An 18,721-nucleotide genomic window follows, 5' to 3' on the forward strand; every position below is an offset into this window, starting at 1 on the left:
TGAGGTGTGACTAGTTGTAGTACCAGTATTTCAGTGACTTTAGAGGGGGTGCAGATGAGTGTGATGGGGCGATGTGAGGAGGGTAACGTGGGGTCTTTGTTGGGTTTAGGGATAGTGATGATATTGCCATGCTTCCAGAAGTTGAGTATTATGTTGTGTGAGTAGCTGTAGTTTGATATATTGGTAAGTGCTTGTATGTCATGTGGTCCTAGGTGTTTAAGGTGAATGTTGCTTATGTTGTCTGGTCCACAGGCAAATGAGTGCTTGAGGTTGTTAATGATGTGCTTCGTCTGGTTGTAAGTGAAAGGTGCGTAGTCTGGGTCTGTGGGGAACTGTCTCTTACGTCTGATGATACGTCGGTCTTCGGGATGGGGGTTTAGATGGCTGACTTGTGAAAAGTGATTGATGAGAGTGTTTGCTTGATGTTTTTTTGAGGGTATGATGTCTGTTGCTGTGATGGCAGCGTGTGATTGTGTGGTGTTGCTGTTGGAAAGTGTGATGGTGTTTAGTGTTTTGTAGAGTTTGCTGATGTTTCTTTTGTGGTGAAGTGTTTGGAGGTAATTTTTCCATTTTACTGTTTGCTGTTCTGTTATTTTATTGCTTATTTGAGTGTTGAGTTCTTGTATTTGTTGTATGGTGTCTCGTGTATGGGGTGTTGGGGGGTGTCGCAATGTGTCCCGTTGTCTGATGAGGCCTTGAATTTCTGGTGTGAAGTTGGGGTTGTGTCTCTTTCTGTTGCCTCTAGGGATGTGTCTTTTGTCTGCGTTTTGTATGATTGTATTGAAAGTGTGCACAGCAGTGTTGATGTTTGTGATGGGTGTACTGTTTAGTGTTTCGAAATGTTGTTCTGTTTCAGTTACAAAGGCCTCCCAGTTGGCTCTCTTATAATTAGTGTATGTGTGTTTGTGGCCAGCTGGGGTGATTCTGGTTTTGGTAGTGATGATGATTGGGAGGTGATCAGAACCTAGGGTTTTGACCACTCTCCATGATGTAGTGGAGGCGAGGTTTGGGGAGCAGAAGGTGATGTCTGGAGATGATGGGAGGAAGAGGGCTTGGTGTGGGATATGGGTATGTTGGTCTACACTGTTTAGTATGAAAAGATGATCTGTCTGGGATTGTAGTACCAGCCCTCTGTCTGTGTCAGGGTTGCCTGGAGGAGTATTGGAGAGGCCCTCTGACCACCACTGGGCTCTTCTCCTTACAGCAGGTGGAGACGCCCCTGACAGACCCCGATGCCAGCTGATGTCGCAGCTCACTCCTGACGGCGTCCCCGACCTGCGGGGACCGCAGCCTCCCGACCGCCCCTCAGACTGCCCTGCAGCCAGACGCCGGAGATCCTCATCCTCAGTCAGGCACCTGACTCAATAGTTCAGGCGACTGTTCGGCCCCAGCCCAGAGGGCCAGACTCCCACCCCGAGCCCAGAAGCCTCAGGCCCCTATGTCCCCAGCAGCCCCGGACGAGAGAGGACGCCCCTACGTGCTGTCCTCCGCCCTCGGGACCTAGCCGCCACTGGCGGATCCCAGCCACGTCAGTAGGGAGGCTGAGACTCCACCGCCGCCCCTGCACCTAACTGTGACACGTCCGACCTGACAGTGAGTGAAAGTAAACACACGCAGCATACAGACAGTGTAGGAATGACAGAGTAAAGTGGGCCGGTGGTTAAAGCATAAAAGTAAGTGGTGGAAAAGATAGTGCAATAGTAAGACAGTGAAGGACAGGCCTACCATAGTGTACAGTGCAGCCGTAAAACAGTGAAGATCATACATAGGCCCCTGAGTTGAAGTTCCAGTACCGCCAGCTCCACCCGGGTACATAGTAAAGTAATGTAAAAGTGATTTACGGGCCAAGGTACAGTGAACACTCTATGCAACAGTGACGGCACGTCTCGATAAGGTCACGCTCAGGCCCAGTGTAAAATATTAATGTTTCCCTGGGAAATCGAGACAACCACCATCACCGGCCTAGGAAATCGAGACTCCCCCACCAACATAAGTGTCTAGCTCAAGTGTTGTTCCCCCTAACCAATCTGGTCCTGTACAGTATCCTGCATGATACTATTATTCCATATCTGCAGCCCAAGGATTATAATAATTGTCCAGTTTGTTTGTATTTTTGTGACATCTGCTCGTTCCTGTGTAAGATTTAGTAATACACATGTAAGGTGTTGCCTTGAGTTTTTGTGTCCTGCCTCTCTCTTATTTGTCTAGGCTCCGGTCTAGAAAGAGAACCCAGCTACTCACTAGGTGCTCTAGGGACGGGAGGCCGACCCTAAAACACCTAGCATTAAACTGGTGGACAGCGGTGGGTCTTGACCCTGGCATACGAGAGAGGTGATCAGGAAATACTATCAAAATGGCAACTAAACCGTATGTGCAATTACCAATATTCGACCCCGAACAGTATGATGTTCACACATACCTGGCAAATATTAAACTTTTGCTGGATATCGGATTCGAGGACGATAAGCAAAAAATCGCAGTCACGCTCCCATTACTAGGCAAAGCAACAGCTAATATAGCACCGAAAATCGTTCTGGGGCTCACTTGGCAAAATTACACGAAACTCGTGATTCAGGCTATCACTTCCTCACTAGGGAAAGTAGTAGCACTGTCCCAGTTGGATAGCCTAACCTTCGATGGAAATTTGAGTGATACCCTAATCCAGGCTAGATGCCTGGTCACTGCTGCCTACCCGGAGGCAGATGATGACACCCGGGAACAACACACCTTCAATACTTTCCTGAGAGTCCTCCCTACTATGGTGAAGGAGCATTTCACAATCCATGACCCTACAGAAGACATGGATAAGGATATCCAACTGATACTCTGCCTCCTGACCTCCCGCCCTGCACCTCAGCAAATCAACGTGGTAAAGAAGTTTCCCACAAATGGTCTGGCTTCCCCAGTCAAGCCAAGCCCACCCATGCCCCACAACAGCCCCACCCTGACACCCAGCCTACCTAGAGCACACCCTGCCTACCGACGCCCCAGTCACGAGGAGAACCCTAACCTCATCCTAGTCAACCCCTGGGAGTTCGCCTGCAGCTCCCGATGACCCCTGCACGATATCAGGGATCAGCTAAAGGCTGCCAGATGAAAATCCACCACCCCGGGTAGGCGTAAAGTCTCCTCCCTAGATAATGAGGAGCCGGACGATGAACCTGGCCCTGCAGAGGAAGCCGAACCTAGTGAGCAAGAGCCAAAGGTGACTAAGGAGGCCCCCGACAGTTGGATCTTTAGGACCGCCCCTGCACCTTCCCACGGTGGCGGGGGCCACTTCCCCCAAATACTACTCCCCAGTTTACCACAAGATGAAGTTGAACGGGGTAAAAGCCAGATTGCTGGTCGACATGGGAGTGGCCAGATCTTGCCTATATAGCCACTACTTCTCCCGTCACAAGTCGACCTTTGGCCCGCTACTCTCGACGGCTACTCACCTGGTGGACACAGGGGATGGCCCCCTGCCGATCCGACGGGCCCTGCGCATCGACACCCATCAGCTGGCATCAGCGATGCACAAATTTATTGTATTCGACTCTTCCTGCCGAAACTATGACGGCTATCTGGGACTGGACTTGCTGCAGAAGCTGGGCGCCACCATCGACTGCCAGAATAGACACCTCCAATTCTGGAAACCCTCCGCCCCCCCCCCCTCCCACGAGGGCCGTCTGCACTTGCACGCCCCGGCCCCGGCAGGAAGACTCCCTGTCCTCCTTCCCCCCTGCTCTCTAACCCCCCTCCCCCCATCCCCTCCTTCCCTGTCGCCACCTCCTCGGCTATCACTATCCCCCCTCATCACGAGGCTTGGGTGCCCCTTAACCAGTCCTCAGGTACCTCCGTTCTATTCTCCCCCCTCCTTCCTCCTGGAACCCTCTCAGCCTGCCTCCTGTCCCCAACCTTCCTTCCCCCTCATCACTCGGCAGTCCAGATTGCAAATCTTGCTCCTTCGCCCCTCACCCTCTCGAAAGGGCTCGTAATTGGAGAGATGGAAGAAGCCGAGTCCTGTGCCCCTTCCCCATCCTGCTCCCCCACCTCTCTGCCCCCTATCTCCGTCCATCTCTCCACCCACCAATCCGACACCCTCCTCCGCCTTCTCCTGAATTTCCAGGACGTATTTGCGGCAGGACCCGCCGACATTGGACATACCACCTACCTAGCTCACGAGATCCAAACGATGGGCCCACCAATCCGACAGCCAACCCGGCGGAAAAACCCCAAGCAACGGGAAGAGGAAGACCACCAGGTGCAGGAGATGATTGAAGCTGGAGTCGTCTCCCCCTCTACCAGCCCTTGGTCCTCCCCCGTCGTCCTCGTGAAGAAAAAGAATGGCACGATGCGGTTCTGCGTCGATTACCGCCAGCTCAATGACGTCACTACCAAGGACGCCACTCCGCTCGCACGAATAGACGATTTCCTAGACTCCCTATACGGCGCAACCTGGTTCTCCACCCTCGATCTCCAGTCGGGGTACTGGCAGGTTCCAGTGCGGCCAGAAGACAGAGGCAAAACTGCGTTTTCCACCAGCAATGGGAAACATTATGAATTTAATGTCTTACCTTTCTGCCACTGTAATGCCCCTGCCATCTTTTCAAGACTCATGGAATCCGTCCTCAGCGGCCTTATGTGGGAGATCTGTCTGGCGTACTTGGACGATGTCATCATGTTCAGCCAGACCTGGGCCGATCACCTGCAGCGCCTCAGCCGGGTTTTTTCCCGAAACCAACAGGCAGGCCTCAAACTCTGGCCCTCCAAGTGCGTCCTGGCCACCAGAACTGTCTCATTCCTGGGGCATGTCATCTCCCAGGCTGGCATATCTCACAACCCCGACAAACTTCGTGCCATCACGGACATTCCCCCACCCAGCGATGTCCATGGAATCCGAGCATTCCTCGGCCTGACTTCCTACTACTGCCGTTTCGTGAAGGGATTCGTGCACATCGCCAAGCCCCTCCACGACCTGACCCGAAAGGGAAAGGCATTGATCTGGACAGACGAGAGACGAGCTGCCTTCCAACCACTTAAGGATAAGCTCGTATCTGCCCCTGTCGTCTCTTTTCCATTTCGGCTCTACACTGACGTCTCCCTCACTGCAATCGGGGCCGTGCTGGCGCAAGTCCAAGAGGGCCGTGAACACATCATCACCTGCGCCAGTAGTATCTTAAATTTGGGGGAGAATTACGCTGCCACCAAGAGGGAGTGCCTGGATATTGTCTGGGCACTCGAGCACTTCTTGGCGTACCTATCAGGGACCCAGGTTACCATCATCACTGATCACCAGTTCCTCCAGTGGTTGTGACACTCCGACACCCACAACGCACAGCTCATCAGGTGGCATGAAACTCTGGAGGAGTTTAGCTATGAAATCTTGTACAGCCCCGGCAAACTCCATACCAACACAGACGCCCTTTCCCGACTTCCTATCAACGCCACCCAGCTGGGAGCCGACCTCCTCCAACAATGGCATCGGAAGGAAAGGCCACCCTGGATCCCTCAGCCCCTCTTCAAAAAACTGTACCGCCAAGACGACTATCTGAACTCCATCTGGGCATATCATTCTGGCCCCTGACGCCGCCCTAGACGCCCTATGACACCTGCACGCCCACAACGGCATTCATCTGGGCACGAAGAAACTCCTACAGGTTTTCAACGACGCCTGTTGGAAGCCAAATCCCTCCACCCTCACCAAGAAGATTATCCAATCTTGCTGAGCGTGCTCTCTTGGTAACGACATCACCCATACCGCTGGCCCAGCTGGGCGTATTATCGCACACAAACCTTGACAACTCTTGCCACTCGACGTAGTGGGACTTTTGACCCAGAAATCGGGCTATAGGCACGTGATTACATTCATCGACACGTACTCTAAGTTCGTCATAGCCTGCCCAGTGAAAGAATACCACACTGTCGTAGTGGCTGACGCCTTGGTCTGACATGTTTTTCCTTACTATGGTATCCCGCAGGCCATCCATTCAGACAACGCGCCAAAATTCACCAGCAAAATCTGAGAGGAACTTGCTCATCTTTTCAGCTATAGCATCTCCCACTCGTCCCCTTACTGGCCGCAAGGAAATGCTGTGTGCAAACGCAGTCATCGTGCCCTAATGAATCAACTCCGCACCTGGATAGAAGCCACTAATAATGACGACTGGCCTGCCCACATAAAAATTGTGCAATGGGGCATTATTTCCTACCCCCGAGAGGACGGCATCTCGCCCTACAAGCGAGTGTTCGGAGAAAACCCTTCCTCCTGCCCCTTCTGCAGCACTTGCAACCCTCTGCATCCACCCCCACCTCCGACCCCTTACACCACCTCAAATGACGACTGACACACCTCCAAAACAACCTGGACCTCTGCCCCGACATCACCTCCAACCCCTACAAGCCAGGCTATACCGTGATGATCGTGCAGCTCCCCACCCCCCACAAGCTTGCCCTGTGCTTTACGGGGCCACACACCATCACTCACGTCCCTAACCTCTACCAGGTGACCGTAGAATACCATGGCACGTCCCGCACCCTCAGAAACCGGCACGTCCGCCCCTTCCACGCCCCCACCTCCCCGGCTCTGGCCCCGTGCCCCACCCCACCCCCCACCCCCATGCCACCTTTCTCTGCTTCCTACGACTGCTATATCTCCCCCTCCCCTTCTCTCTCTCCCTTTCCCTCCCCTGCCGCCCCCACCTCACCCCCTGCCACGTCCAGCACCTCACCTGACAGCTCACCAACACTACCGAGCCCCCATACCTTCCCCACCCCATCACCACCGAGTACCCGGACCACCACGCCCGACACCAAATGTCCCACCCACGCTCCCGCACCCTCACCGCCCACCACACCCCTGCATCAACCTCCGCCCCCCCTCGCCACCCACCACACCCCTGCATCAACCTCTGCCCCCCCTCCCCAAACCCACCAATTGCTGCCCACCCACACCTCCTCAGTCTCACCCACCCCAGCTCCCATCCCTGCTTCCACCAGAGCTGCCCACACGCCCACCCCACCACCAACCCCTACACCCACCCCACGCTCCCCACCTTGCGCTATCCACCCACTGACCACCCCCAAACCAACCGCCAGTGCCCCTTGCCCATCAAAAGCGGGCCGACGCCACATGCCCCCCTCTCCGCCCACATCGACCCTCAGAACCACCACTACCCATTCCAGCCGCCTCTCCCGCTCACCTGCCCGATATGCCCAATCTCCCACCCCACCTGCCTCGCCACAAATTCACACACCAACCCCTACCTTAAGCCCTCTCACATACATAATACGCCAAGTTCAGATCCCAATCACCTATACTCCCCAGAGACTTCATGCCGCATTACCCCGGCATAAAACTTCACACTTGCCCTCCATATCTAGCATTCAGCACAGCCCAACACCCGAGACGACACCTACCATGAAGATCCGCCGAGCCATATGGGCACTGCCCTTCTGATGCAAACAGCATGTCCAAGGACCTCGCCACCTCCTACGCCTCCTCTGCTTCTCCACCGACCAATCCACCCTGTTCATCACTTGCGACAAACAGCACAAAGAAAATCCTGGTACCACAGCCTGGCACGCCCTCCTCCAACACCTCCAGCCAGTCTACACCAACCACAATACAAGAGTTTATCACCTCCAGTCATGAGGCCATGACTCTTGCCCAGTTGACGGTGGTAAAATGCAGCAGGACATTAAAACAGACCGCATCGAGCCACCAGAAGGAGCCCGCAGAGGAATGTACACGGCACGAATGAGCTCCGGGCGGAAACGGCTTAAGTCCACCCGGGCCGCGCGCCCCTGTGACATGGAACTCGCCCGCTGCCACCATAGCAGGAATACAAGACAACCTGCCAGGCGAGCTGCCCACAGATCAGACCAGGGTGGAACTGCTTCTCCAGTTCCTAACAGAACCCCTGAGATAGCTGATAGCCGCTCACCCTCCTACAGGAGACGGCCGGAAGCCACTCTCGAGGAAACTAGGAGACGGCCTGAAGCCGCTCCTGCCTTCATCAGTAGACGGCCTGAAGCCACTCAGAAGGTGCCCCTCAGAGAGATGGTCTGCAGCCACACGCCCTCCTACAGGAGACAGCTTGAAGCAACTCTGGAGGAAAAGAGGAGACGGCCTGAAGCCGTTCCCACCTTCATCAGGATTCGGCCTGAAGCCGCTTGGAAGGTGCCCCTTGGTGAGACGGCCTGCAGCCGCTCACCCTCCTACAGGAGACAGCCTGAAGCCGCTCCGGAGGCCAATCAGAAGACGGCTGGAAGCCGCTCTGAAGGTGCCCCTGGAGAGATGGCTGGTAGCTGCTCACCCTCCTACAGGAGACGGCCGGAAGCCGCTCCAGAGGTCAACCAGGAGATGGCTGCAAGCTGCTCTGGAGGTCAATCAGGAGATGGCCAGAAGCCACTCTGAAGGTGCCCCTGGAGAGTCGACCTGTAGCCGCTCTACTCTCCTGCAGGAGGCGCCAGTAGCTGTTTCGAAGGTGTTCCGAGACAACCACGGCCAGTAGCTGGGCCCTACCGCCAGAGACAGCCTGAAGCCACTCCTTCGTCAGGTGCTGAGCCCGGTCCACCTACTCACGACTTGGAGGGAGCCCCCAGCCTTGAGGAGTATTGGAGAGGCCCTGTGACCACCACTGGGCTCTTCTCCCTGCAGCCAGTGGAGATGCCCCTGATGGACCCCAACGCCAGCTGACGCCGCAGCTCACTCATGATGGCGTCCCCGACCTGCTGGGACCGCAGCCTCCCGACCGCCCCTCAGACTCCAGGGTGGGACCTCCCCGCACCCAGACGCCGGAGATCCTCATCTTCCGTCAGGCGCCTGAATCAGAAGTTCAGGCGACTGTTCGGCCCCAGCCCAGAGGGCCAGACTCCCACCCCGAGCCCAGAAGCCTCGGGCCCCTATGCCCCCAGCAGCCCCGGACAAGAAAGGATGCCCCTATGCGCTGTCCTCCGCCCTCGGGACCTAGCCACCACTGGCGGATCCCAGCCCCGTCAGTAGGGAGGCTGAGACTCTACTGCCGCCCCTGCACTTAACTGTGACACGTCCGACCTGACAGTGAGTGAGAGTAAACACACGCAGCATACAGACAGTGTAGGAATGACAGAGTAAAGTGGGCCGGTGGTTAAAGCATAAAAGTAAGTGGTGGAAAAGATAGTGCAATAGTAAGACAGTGAAGGACAGGCCTACCATAGTGTACAGTGCAACCGTAAAACAGTGAAGATCATACATAGGCCCCTGAGTTGAAGTTCCAGTACCTCCAGCTCCACCCGGGTATATAGTAAAGTAATGTAAAAGTGATCTACGGGCCAAGATACAGTGAACACTCTATGCAACAGTGACGGCACGTCTCGATAAGGTCACGCTCAGGCCCAGTGTAAAATATTAATGCTTCCCTGGGAAATCGAGACAACCACCACCACAGGCCTAGGAAATCGAATCTCCCCCACCAACATAAGTGTCTATTTCAAGTGTTGTTCCCCCTAACCAATCTGGTCCTACAGTATCCTGCGTGATACTATTATTCCATATCTGCAGCCCTAGGATTATAATTGTCCAGATTGTTTGTACTTGTGACATCTGCTCGTTCCTGCATAAGACTTAGTAATACACATGTAAGGTGTTGCCCTGAGTTTTGTGTCCTGCCTCTCTCTTATTTGTCTAGGCTCCGGTCTAGAAAGAGACGGGAGGCTGACCCTAAAACACCTAGCATTACAATTACAACTGACTGTGGATGGGGCAGTGTGACAGTTAATTAATATTGGTACAATATATCACATGGGCACTGTGCATACACCTGAGTTACTACACAAGAGAATATCACATAAATGTGGTGACGCTGTTCATGGACTCGGTCTCTTTGGACTCTGCGTGGTATATTGGTCTCTTGGCCACACACTAGTGTATTACTCTGGTTCTAGGACACTTAGACATTCGTACAGCACTCTGGATGAACTGGAGTAGAGACACTTTATGGGTGGTGTTTCTGTCTCATTGTTTCTGTACCACATGAGTCACTATCACTGTTAAGTCTTTAACATGACACTGGGGTCTGGGAGCGTCATCACTGGGCTGCTGTGGCCTGGGCTGAACTGAGGTGGTGCCCGGGGGTTAGGGGGAGCCGTACTGGGGAGCCATCCTGCAGAAGGCATGGGACAGTTCTTGGGGACGTCTTGGCCCGGGCGCATGTCTGTTCTGGGATGCAGGGAGGCCTTTTCCTGCTCAGCCCTCGACCTGGTGAGGGGCCTTCGGGACTGGGGCCAAACAGCGTCAGGAGTCGAACCTGCCGCTTCTTGCTTCTGGCGGAGGGCTGACGGTGAGTGAGGCCAGAGCAGTCCTGCCTTGGGATCCAGGGGCTGGCCTTGGGAGGATTGGGACTGCGATCACCTTGAGGGGGGGGCACCGTCGTGGGTTGGCTACGACACCTAGCCCGCGGGGCGTCCGTCAGGATCCGGCGTCGTCCAGGGGCAGATTGGAGGGTGTGGACCCTGCCTTCAGTGACAGGACCTCGCCACCACTCCTGGAACAGCAGCACCTCCGGGGAACCACATCTGGAGGAAGAGACAGAAGGGCATCCCACGCAGCCTAGGGGTGGAGAGTGGGCCGCGCAAGGGACCTTCTCCTCCGGGAGAACCCTCGGGACTGTAGATGAAGGGAGTACAGTGGCCATCGCTTCCCCAACACATATAATGGCCGTCATCGTAGTTCCACAGCCTTTTGGGGTAACAGCAGAAGGACGTACAGTGGCCATTCCTTCCGCGGTGCATACAGTGGTCATTGCCGCGGGGCTGCTCCTGAAGGAGGAAGAGGCAGATGAGGGACGTACAGTGGACATTCCCTCCCCAGCGCATACAGTGGCCATCACAGCGGGTCTGCCTGCCCAACGGGAAGTATCTGAGGAACGTACAGTGGCCGTTCCCTCCCCGGCGCATACAGTGGCCATCGCCGCGGGTCTGCCTGCCCAACGGGATGTAGCTGAGGGATGTACAGTGGCCGTTCCCTCCCCGATGCGTACAGTGGCTGTCGTCGTGGTTCCACTCCTCCTGCCTTTGCCTGTCGGTGTGAGTACAGTGGCTGTCACACCGAGGAGGGCTCCAGATGTGGCTGCAGCAGAAGGACGTACAGTGGCCATTCCTTCCCCGACGCATACAGTGGCCGTAGTCGCGGGGCTGCAAGGGGAGGCAGTTGAGGGACATACAGTGGCCGTTCCCTCCCCAGTACGTACAGTGGCTGTTACAGCGGCACTGCCTGGGACTGTATCTGGAGCAGTCCCACCCCAATCCTGACAAGGGCTGGTCCGGCCAAGAAGTAGTTTCGCATTCCTGCGACGTCGTGGTTGGGTAGGTTGAGGGGAAGAGGGCCACAAGGTCAGGGCACACCTGAGCCCATCTCGCTCTGGGCCAGTGTCGCATTCACCTGGCCCACTGTTGTGTCCTCCTGGGGTGGGGGTAGGGCTGCAACTCTGTAGTGGGGTGAGGGGTCCGGTGGCAGGAGCGCGCATTTTACCATCATCCGTGGTGAAGAAGTCACAGCACTGTGACTGGAGGTGGTATGTGCTTGTCCTGGTCTGGTGTGTAGGTGTGATGTGCTGGAGGAGGGCGGTCCAGTGTTGTGTTATGTGGTTGGGTTCTTGGTGAGAGTTGAGTGTGATGTGGAGTGTGGAAGTGTGTGAAGTGTGGCGGAGGCTGTGGAGCAGCTGGTGTGTCCCTCATATTCTCTGTCCAGGTCCGTGTGGAGGATGCCATACAATTCATTGTATCCTCATCTCTGGTGGTGGTGCTTGGTGCGGGGCTGGTAGTTGTATGCTGGCTAGGGATGAGGTCCTCAGCCTTTTATGGGGGAGGTTAGAGTAGGAGCGGTGGCTCCCCCTGGGGAATTGGGTCAGTGGAAGTTTCCACCTTGCCTGATGTAGGCTGAGTGTGATCGGGTCTTATTGGGGGTGTGTGTTGCGTGTGGGGGTGAGTGTGGTGATGTTGGCGAAGTAGGAGTGGGTGTAGGGGTGTACCTGGTTGGTGGGCGTAGGGGTGTACCCGGTTGGTGGGCATGAGAGGCGTCTGGATCTAGTGGTGGCTGTAGTGAGGACGGGCATGGGGGGTGAAGCTGTGGAGGCACGTGGCAGTGTGGGTGTTCTGTTTTGGGTGTGGGCTGTTGTGGGTGGTGGCAAGAGGTGGCGTGTATAATGGGCGTGATCGGTGGGTAAGGGGTGGACAGGCGTGGGTGTGTGGCTGGTGCAGGTGGTGGGTAGTGTTGCTGCACGTGGGGTGTTTGTGGATGAGGTGGTGTGGGGGGGTGGTGACGGGGGGAGCGAGGGTGGGTGGGGACGTGTGTCATGGCAGTGAGGTGAGGGTGGTTGTTTCCGAGGTGGTTAGGGCGGGATTTGTCGCGGAATGATGTGTTGTTGGTGTGTTGTTAGGGGTGTGGGTGGGTGATTGGAAGTTGTGGGTTGGAGGAGGTAATGGTGAGGCATCCGTGTGGGGTGTGCCAGGGGGGGTGGATGATGACGTCCCAGAATCGGAGGATGTTGGTGGTGGATCATGTAAGGGTGCAGTGGGAGAGGGGGTTGTGGCAGGTGAGGTGGAGGGGAAGGGTGAGAAGGAGTAGGAGTAGGAGTCAGTGGGTTGATTCTTGGAAGGAGGAGAGGGTAGTGGGGCACGGCCGGAAGTGTATGGTGCGCGGTTTGGCGGGGTGCTATTGTCAGTGTGTTGGAAGGGAGCACGTGGCGGTTACAATACGTGCGTGTATGCCCGTGATGCTGAATGATAACTTGGTAAGGGCTGGGGACTTTGATGATGGTGAAGGGGCCTTCGAATCAGGGAGATATGTTGTCTGGGGTAGGTAGGCGTGCCACGACGACAGAGTCTCCTGGTTTGTAGGGGCAGGAGGTGATTGTGTCTGGCTGAAAATCTTGTTGTTGGAGGTGGTGGAGGTGCCTCTTGAGGTGGTGTAGGGGGTCGGTGGTGGTGGGCAAGGGAGGGGGTTGAAGGTGTTGGCGGAGTGGCAGAAGGAGAGGGGCTTTCGCTCGTGGGTGTAATGTCATCATCCCTAGGCCATGTGTTCAGGCCCCACAGAACGATTTTCACCTGGGCTGGCCAGTCGTCATTGCCCGCTTGTATAATTCAGGCCCTTACCTGGATAAGGAGAGAACGATGACTTCTCTCGCACATGCTATTTCCTTGGGGCCAGTATGGGGAGGAGTGGGATATTTGGTAGCCGAATAGAGCAGCTAATTCATCCCAGATCTTGCCGGTGAATTCAGGTGAATTATCAGAATGTATGGCCTGGGGAATCCTGAAATAAGGGAAGACGTGGCAGACCAATGCGTCAGCTACTGTCACTGCATTGTGTTCTTTTGCGGAGCAGGTGATGAGGAACCTGGAGTACACATCAACGAAAGTAATGATGTATTTGTAGCCTGCTTTGGGTGTTAGGGGGCCGACTACATCGACTGATAGTAATTGCCATGGTTTGTGTGCAGTGATTTTTCCTGCAGGTCCAGCTGTGCATGTGATGTCCTTACCCAAGGAGCAGGCTTGGCACGTTTGGATGATGTTTTTGGCAATTATGGAGGGGTTGGGCGTCCAATAAATATCGCTGAAAACTTGCAGTAATTTTTTTTATGCCGGGGTGGATGCCGTTGTCTGCATGGAGATGAACCATGGCGTCATGTGCAGCGTTGGGGTCTAGGACAATGTGGCCGTCTTGGTTAAACAGGTGTTCGCCATGTTGGTATAATTTGGCGAAGGTGTGTGGAGGTATCCAGTGGGGGCGTTGCTTTGCCTGCCACATTTGGATGAGGTCTGTGTTGGCACGTATGGAGTTGATGGGTAGGTGGGATAGGGCGTAGGCGTTTGTGTGCAGTCCCGGGTCGGTATGATATTTCACAATCAAACTCCTCGAGCGCTTCTCACCATCGAATTAGTTGTGCGCTGGTGGTGTTGGATTGTCGCAGCCACTAGAGAGATTGATGGTCAGTGATGATGACCGCATGGGTGCCGGAAATATATGATCGGAAATAATCTAAAGCCCAAATGATGCCCAGGCAATCACGTTTAGTAGCTGCGTAATTTCTCACAGCTTGGTTGAGTGTGCGGCTGTCGCAGGCGATGATGTGCTCCCGCCCGTCCTGCACCTGGGCGAGTACGGCACCGATGGCAACCTAGGAAACGTTGGTGTATAGACGGAAAGGTAGGTTGTAGTTGGGGAAAGCAACAATCGGATCTGAGACGAATTTGTTTTTGAGGGTGTTAAAGGCTGCAATTCGGGTATCTATCCAAACGAAAGGCTCGTCTTTCCTTGTGAGATCGTGCAAGAGTTTGGCAATGTCGGCGAAACCTTTGACAAAACGCCGGTAGTAAGAGGTAAGTCCGAGGAAGGTGTGCGTTTGGTGGACATACTTAGGTAGAGGAAGGTCAGCAATGGCAGGCAATTTGTCCGGATCAGGAGAGATGCCCTCGGCTCCGATCACGTGTCCCAGGAAGGAGACGGATCTTTCGGTTAGGACGCACTTTGAAGGTTTGAGTTTAAGTCCGGCCTGGCATATTAGCGTAAATACCTGTTTGAGGCGGCGCAGGTGGTCGGCCCAGGTTCGGCTGAACACGATGACATCATCTAGATACACCAGGCAGATCTCCCAGGTCAGGCCGCTAAGGACTGACTCCATTAGACGGGAGAACGTGGCTGGGGCATTGCAAAGTCCGAAAGGGAGGATGTTGAATTCATAATGTTGCCGTTGCTGGTGTAGAAGGCTGTTTGCTGTTTGTCCTCTGGGTGGACAGGGACTTATCAGTACCCCAACTGTAGGTCAAGGGTGGAAAACCATGAAGAGCTGTGTAGTGAGTCGAGGGAATCGTCTATTCTGGGTAGGAGAGTGGCGTCCTTGGTGGTGACATCATTGAGTTTACGGTAGTCAACACAGAACCGCATGGTGCCATCCTTTTTTCTAACAAGTACGACGGGGGAGGACCAGGGGCTGGTGGAGGGGGAATTGATGCTGGCATCGAGCATGTCCTGGACCTGCTGGTCTTCCTCTGCCCACTGCTTAGGGTTCATTCGTCATGAGGGCTGGCGAATGGGTGGTCCTGTGGTGTGGATTTCGTGGTTCAAGTAGGTGGTGTGCCCGATGTCCACTGGGCCAGATGATAAAAGGTCTTGGAAGTCCAGGAGGAGTTGTCGGAGGCTGTTCGCTTGGTGAGTGGAGAGGTGGCTAGGTAGAGTAGGTAGCATGGTGGGAGAGGGGGAGGGTGTTTCACAAGGCTTGGCTTCCTCCATGTCGCCTACTATTAACCCTCAATGGAGGGTGAGTGGCGTGGCGGCGAGATTGGCGATTCGCACTGCTCGGATGTGGGAGATAGTAAACATGACGAAAGGGGCCCGGATGATAAGGTGGGTGAAAATAGTACAGAGATACCGCTGGGCCTGTTTAGCTGTAACCAAGCCTCATGGCTGGGGGGAATAGTAACGGTGGAAGCAATGGTGGCAGGAAAGGTTGGAGGGGGATGGGAGGTGGTAGAGGAAGAAGAAGAATGGGGTTAAGAAGGTGTAGTGGTGGGTGACATGAGAAGTGAGGGTGGAGGGGAGGTGCATGTGCAGAGTGGTTGAGGGTGGTGAGGAAGGGGGTGTGTGTGGGGTGGAGGTGTGCACGTGCTGCGTGGGAGGTCAAGGGGGGGGGCTGGAAGAAACTGGAGGCAGCACTTGTTGCAGTCGATGTTGGCGTGATGTTTCTGTAGGAGGTCCAGTCCCAGGTAGCCGTCGTATGCACGGCACGTAGAATCGAAGACAATGAAGGGGTGTCTTCTGGTTACCTGTTGGTGGGTTTCAGTCCACAGATCCTGGGTTTCCCCACGGATAGGCAGGGGGCCGTCCCCCGCATCTACGAGGTTGGCTGAGGTGGGGAGAAGGGGCTGAAGGTGGAGCTGTGGCAGGAGTAAAAATGTGAGTAGAGGCAGGATCTGGCCGCTCCCGTGTCAACCAATAGTCTTGCCTTGACCCCATTCAGCCTCATTCTGTCGTAGACTGGGGGTCTGTATTTATATGAAGTGGCCCCCGTCACTGTGGGGAGGTGTGGGGGGGGGACCTAAAAATCCATCTGCTGTACGGTGCCTTCTTCGTCAGGCTCCACTTCCCCTGGGTCTGTATAAGAGAGAGGTGGAGCATCGTCTGCTAGTGCATCGTCGTCCAGAGATGACACCTTTCAGTGCCCTTCTGGTGCCACCCTGCATCGTGTGGCTTTCAGCTGCTTGCGTATGTCATGTAGAGGGCAACTGCGACTGCAGACGGAAAATTCCCATGGGTTTTTGGAAATCAAGTTGGAGTTTTCTCTTGGGTTGGGGCTTCTCTTTGGTGGGTGTGCTCTGGGTATGGCCGGTGACGGCTCCGTAGTGGGTTGTGGTGGGGGCGTTCATTGCTTTTGTGGCGCTGCCTTGTTTTTGGGAAACTTAGTGACTGCATTAATTGGTTGAGGTGTGGGGCGGGCAGCGAGGAAGTGTTGTACCAGCTGCAGGTCTTGGTCCATGTCTCCCGATGGCTCATAGATCGTAAAGTGTTCCCTGACTGTGCTTGGGAGGATCCTCTACAGGGTACTGAATATAGGTTGATCCCGAGTGGCTGTGCTGGCTTTGGGATAGGCAGCTGTGACGAGTCGCCGTGCCTGGATGAACGTGTCATCGAGGCTATCGTCATATGTGAAGGCGTCTAGTTGTGAGGGCGACAACTCTGCCCAAGGAAGGCGTAACTGCCTGTTTCACGACAAGTGTGAATTGGTCCCACTTTAGTTTGGGGACGATTTTTGTGGCTATGGTTGCCACGATTTTGCCCAGGTGAGGCAGTGTGACGGCAATTTTTTCCCTGTCGTTATCAAACCCTATGTCTAATAAGAGTTTTAACATATCCAAGTACACATCGATGTCGTATTGTTCAGGGTTGAATTTAGGCAGTTGGATGTGTGGTTTGGCCGCCATTGTGCTAGATTTCCCTATTTGTTCCTCCATGTTCTAATTGGATCCAGAACCACCGCTTGCAACCAGTGTTATGCTGGGTGTTTTGAGATCGACTTCTCGTTCTAAAGACACCAGCGATTGAGCAGGGTCCTCTTTCTAGACCGGATATAGAACACTTACAAAGGAACACGGCATAAAAACTCGGCAGGACACCTTAACACATCTATTATCTTAGTTCAACTTCCTTACAATATACATACAATGGTACAGTGAATGTGGATGGGGCAGTGTGATAGGTTAATTAATATTGGTACAAAATATCAAATCGGCACTGTGCTTACACCTGAGTTACTATTATCTATCTATCTATATACCTAGGCTGCTTCCCCCAAGGAAAGGGAGGTAGCCGAGACAGGACGACACACTCCCCATTTACTCATCCATTCAAACACATTCATTCGCATCTTAGCCCCAAAGGGGAGAACGGACAGATCCTCACCGCACCACACCGCACAAGGGTCAACTGTGCAATGCAATCAGTGACATCCGCAGCAGGGCCCGACAGCAGAACTGGTTTACCCCTGCCACATCATAACAGACCCATCCCCTTACCCGCACCTGACCTGACTAGCTGATCAGACCAAATGCGGGAGAATATCCCCTCAGGGCTGCGTCATCACTTATTCATTCACAATTTCTCTCCATTTATTTCTGTCACGCACAGCCACTCTTCCTTGCTCAACAGACATTCCTCTTGCATCCAGTGCTCTCTTCACACTGTCCATCCATCCTATTCGTGGTCTTCCTCTCAGCCTTACACCTCTCACATCAGATCTAGTTATCTTTTTCACCAATCGCTCATTATCCATTCTCTCCATATGCCCAAACCATCGCAACACCCTCTGCTCAACTCTACCAACCATCTCCCGAACAACTCCAGTTCTCCTTCTCACTTCATCATTTCGCACTCGATCCATACGCGTCACTCCACACATACTCCTCAGACACCTCATCTCCATTACATTCAAACTTTTCCTCTCTGTTACACCTATATTCCATGTTTCAGCCCCATATAACGCAGTCGGTACCACAACACCATCATACAGCCTTCTCTTTACATCCATTCTAAGCGAACGACATCTAAACACTTTTTTCATTCCTCCCAGCACCTTTCCTACTTCATTTATTCTAAACTTCACTTCTGCATCTATTCTTCCATCCACAGCAACATGTGACCCTAGATATTTAAAACACTCTACCTCCTCAAGCAACTCGCCATTCAAAACTATATTCATCCCCCTACCATCTACCAACCTCGTACATTTCATCACTTTACTCTTATTCTCATTTACTTTCAATTTCCTCCTTTCACACACCCTTCCAAGATCCTCTGCCAACTGTCTCAGTCTCTCCTCTGAATCAGCCACTAGTGCAGTATCATCTGCAAACAGCAGCTGCTTCAGATTCCACTCTCCACCACCAACATTCACCAGACTCAGACCTCCACCTAAAACACTTGCATTCACCTCCCTTACAGCACCATCCATGTAAATATTAAACAACCAAGGCGACATCACACATCCCTGTCGCAGCCCCACTCTCACAGGAAACCAATCACTCACAGCATTTCCCACTCTTACACACGCTCTACTATTTACATAAAAACTTTTCACCCCTTTTAATAACCTACCATGAAGTCCATACAATCTTAAAACAGTCCACAAAGCCTCCCTATCAATTCTATCATACGCTTTCTCTAAATCCATAAATGCCCAAAACACATCCTTGTCTTTCGCTAAAT

The sequence above is a fragment of the Coenobita brevimanus genome, chromosome 71 (assembly GCF_032717465.1).
Source record: "Coenobita brevimanus isolate Jiangsu-jjx chromosome 71, ASM3271746v2, whole genome shotgun sequence".
Lineage (NCBI taxonomy): Eukaryota > Metazoa > Arthropoda > Malacostraca > Decapoda > Coenobitidae > Coenobita > Coenobita brevimanus.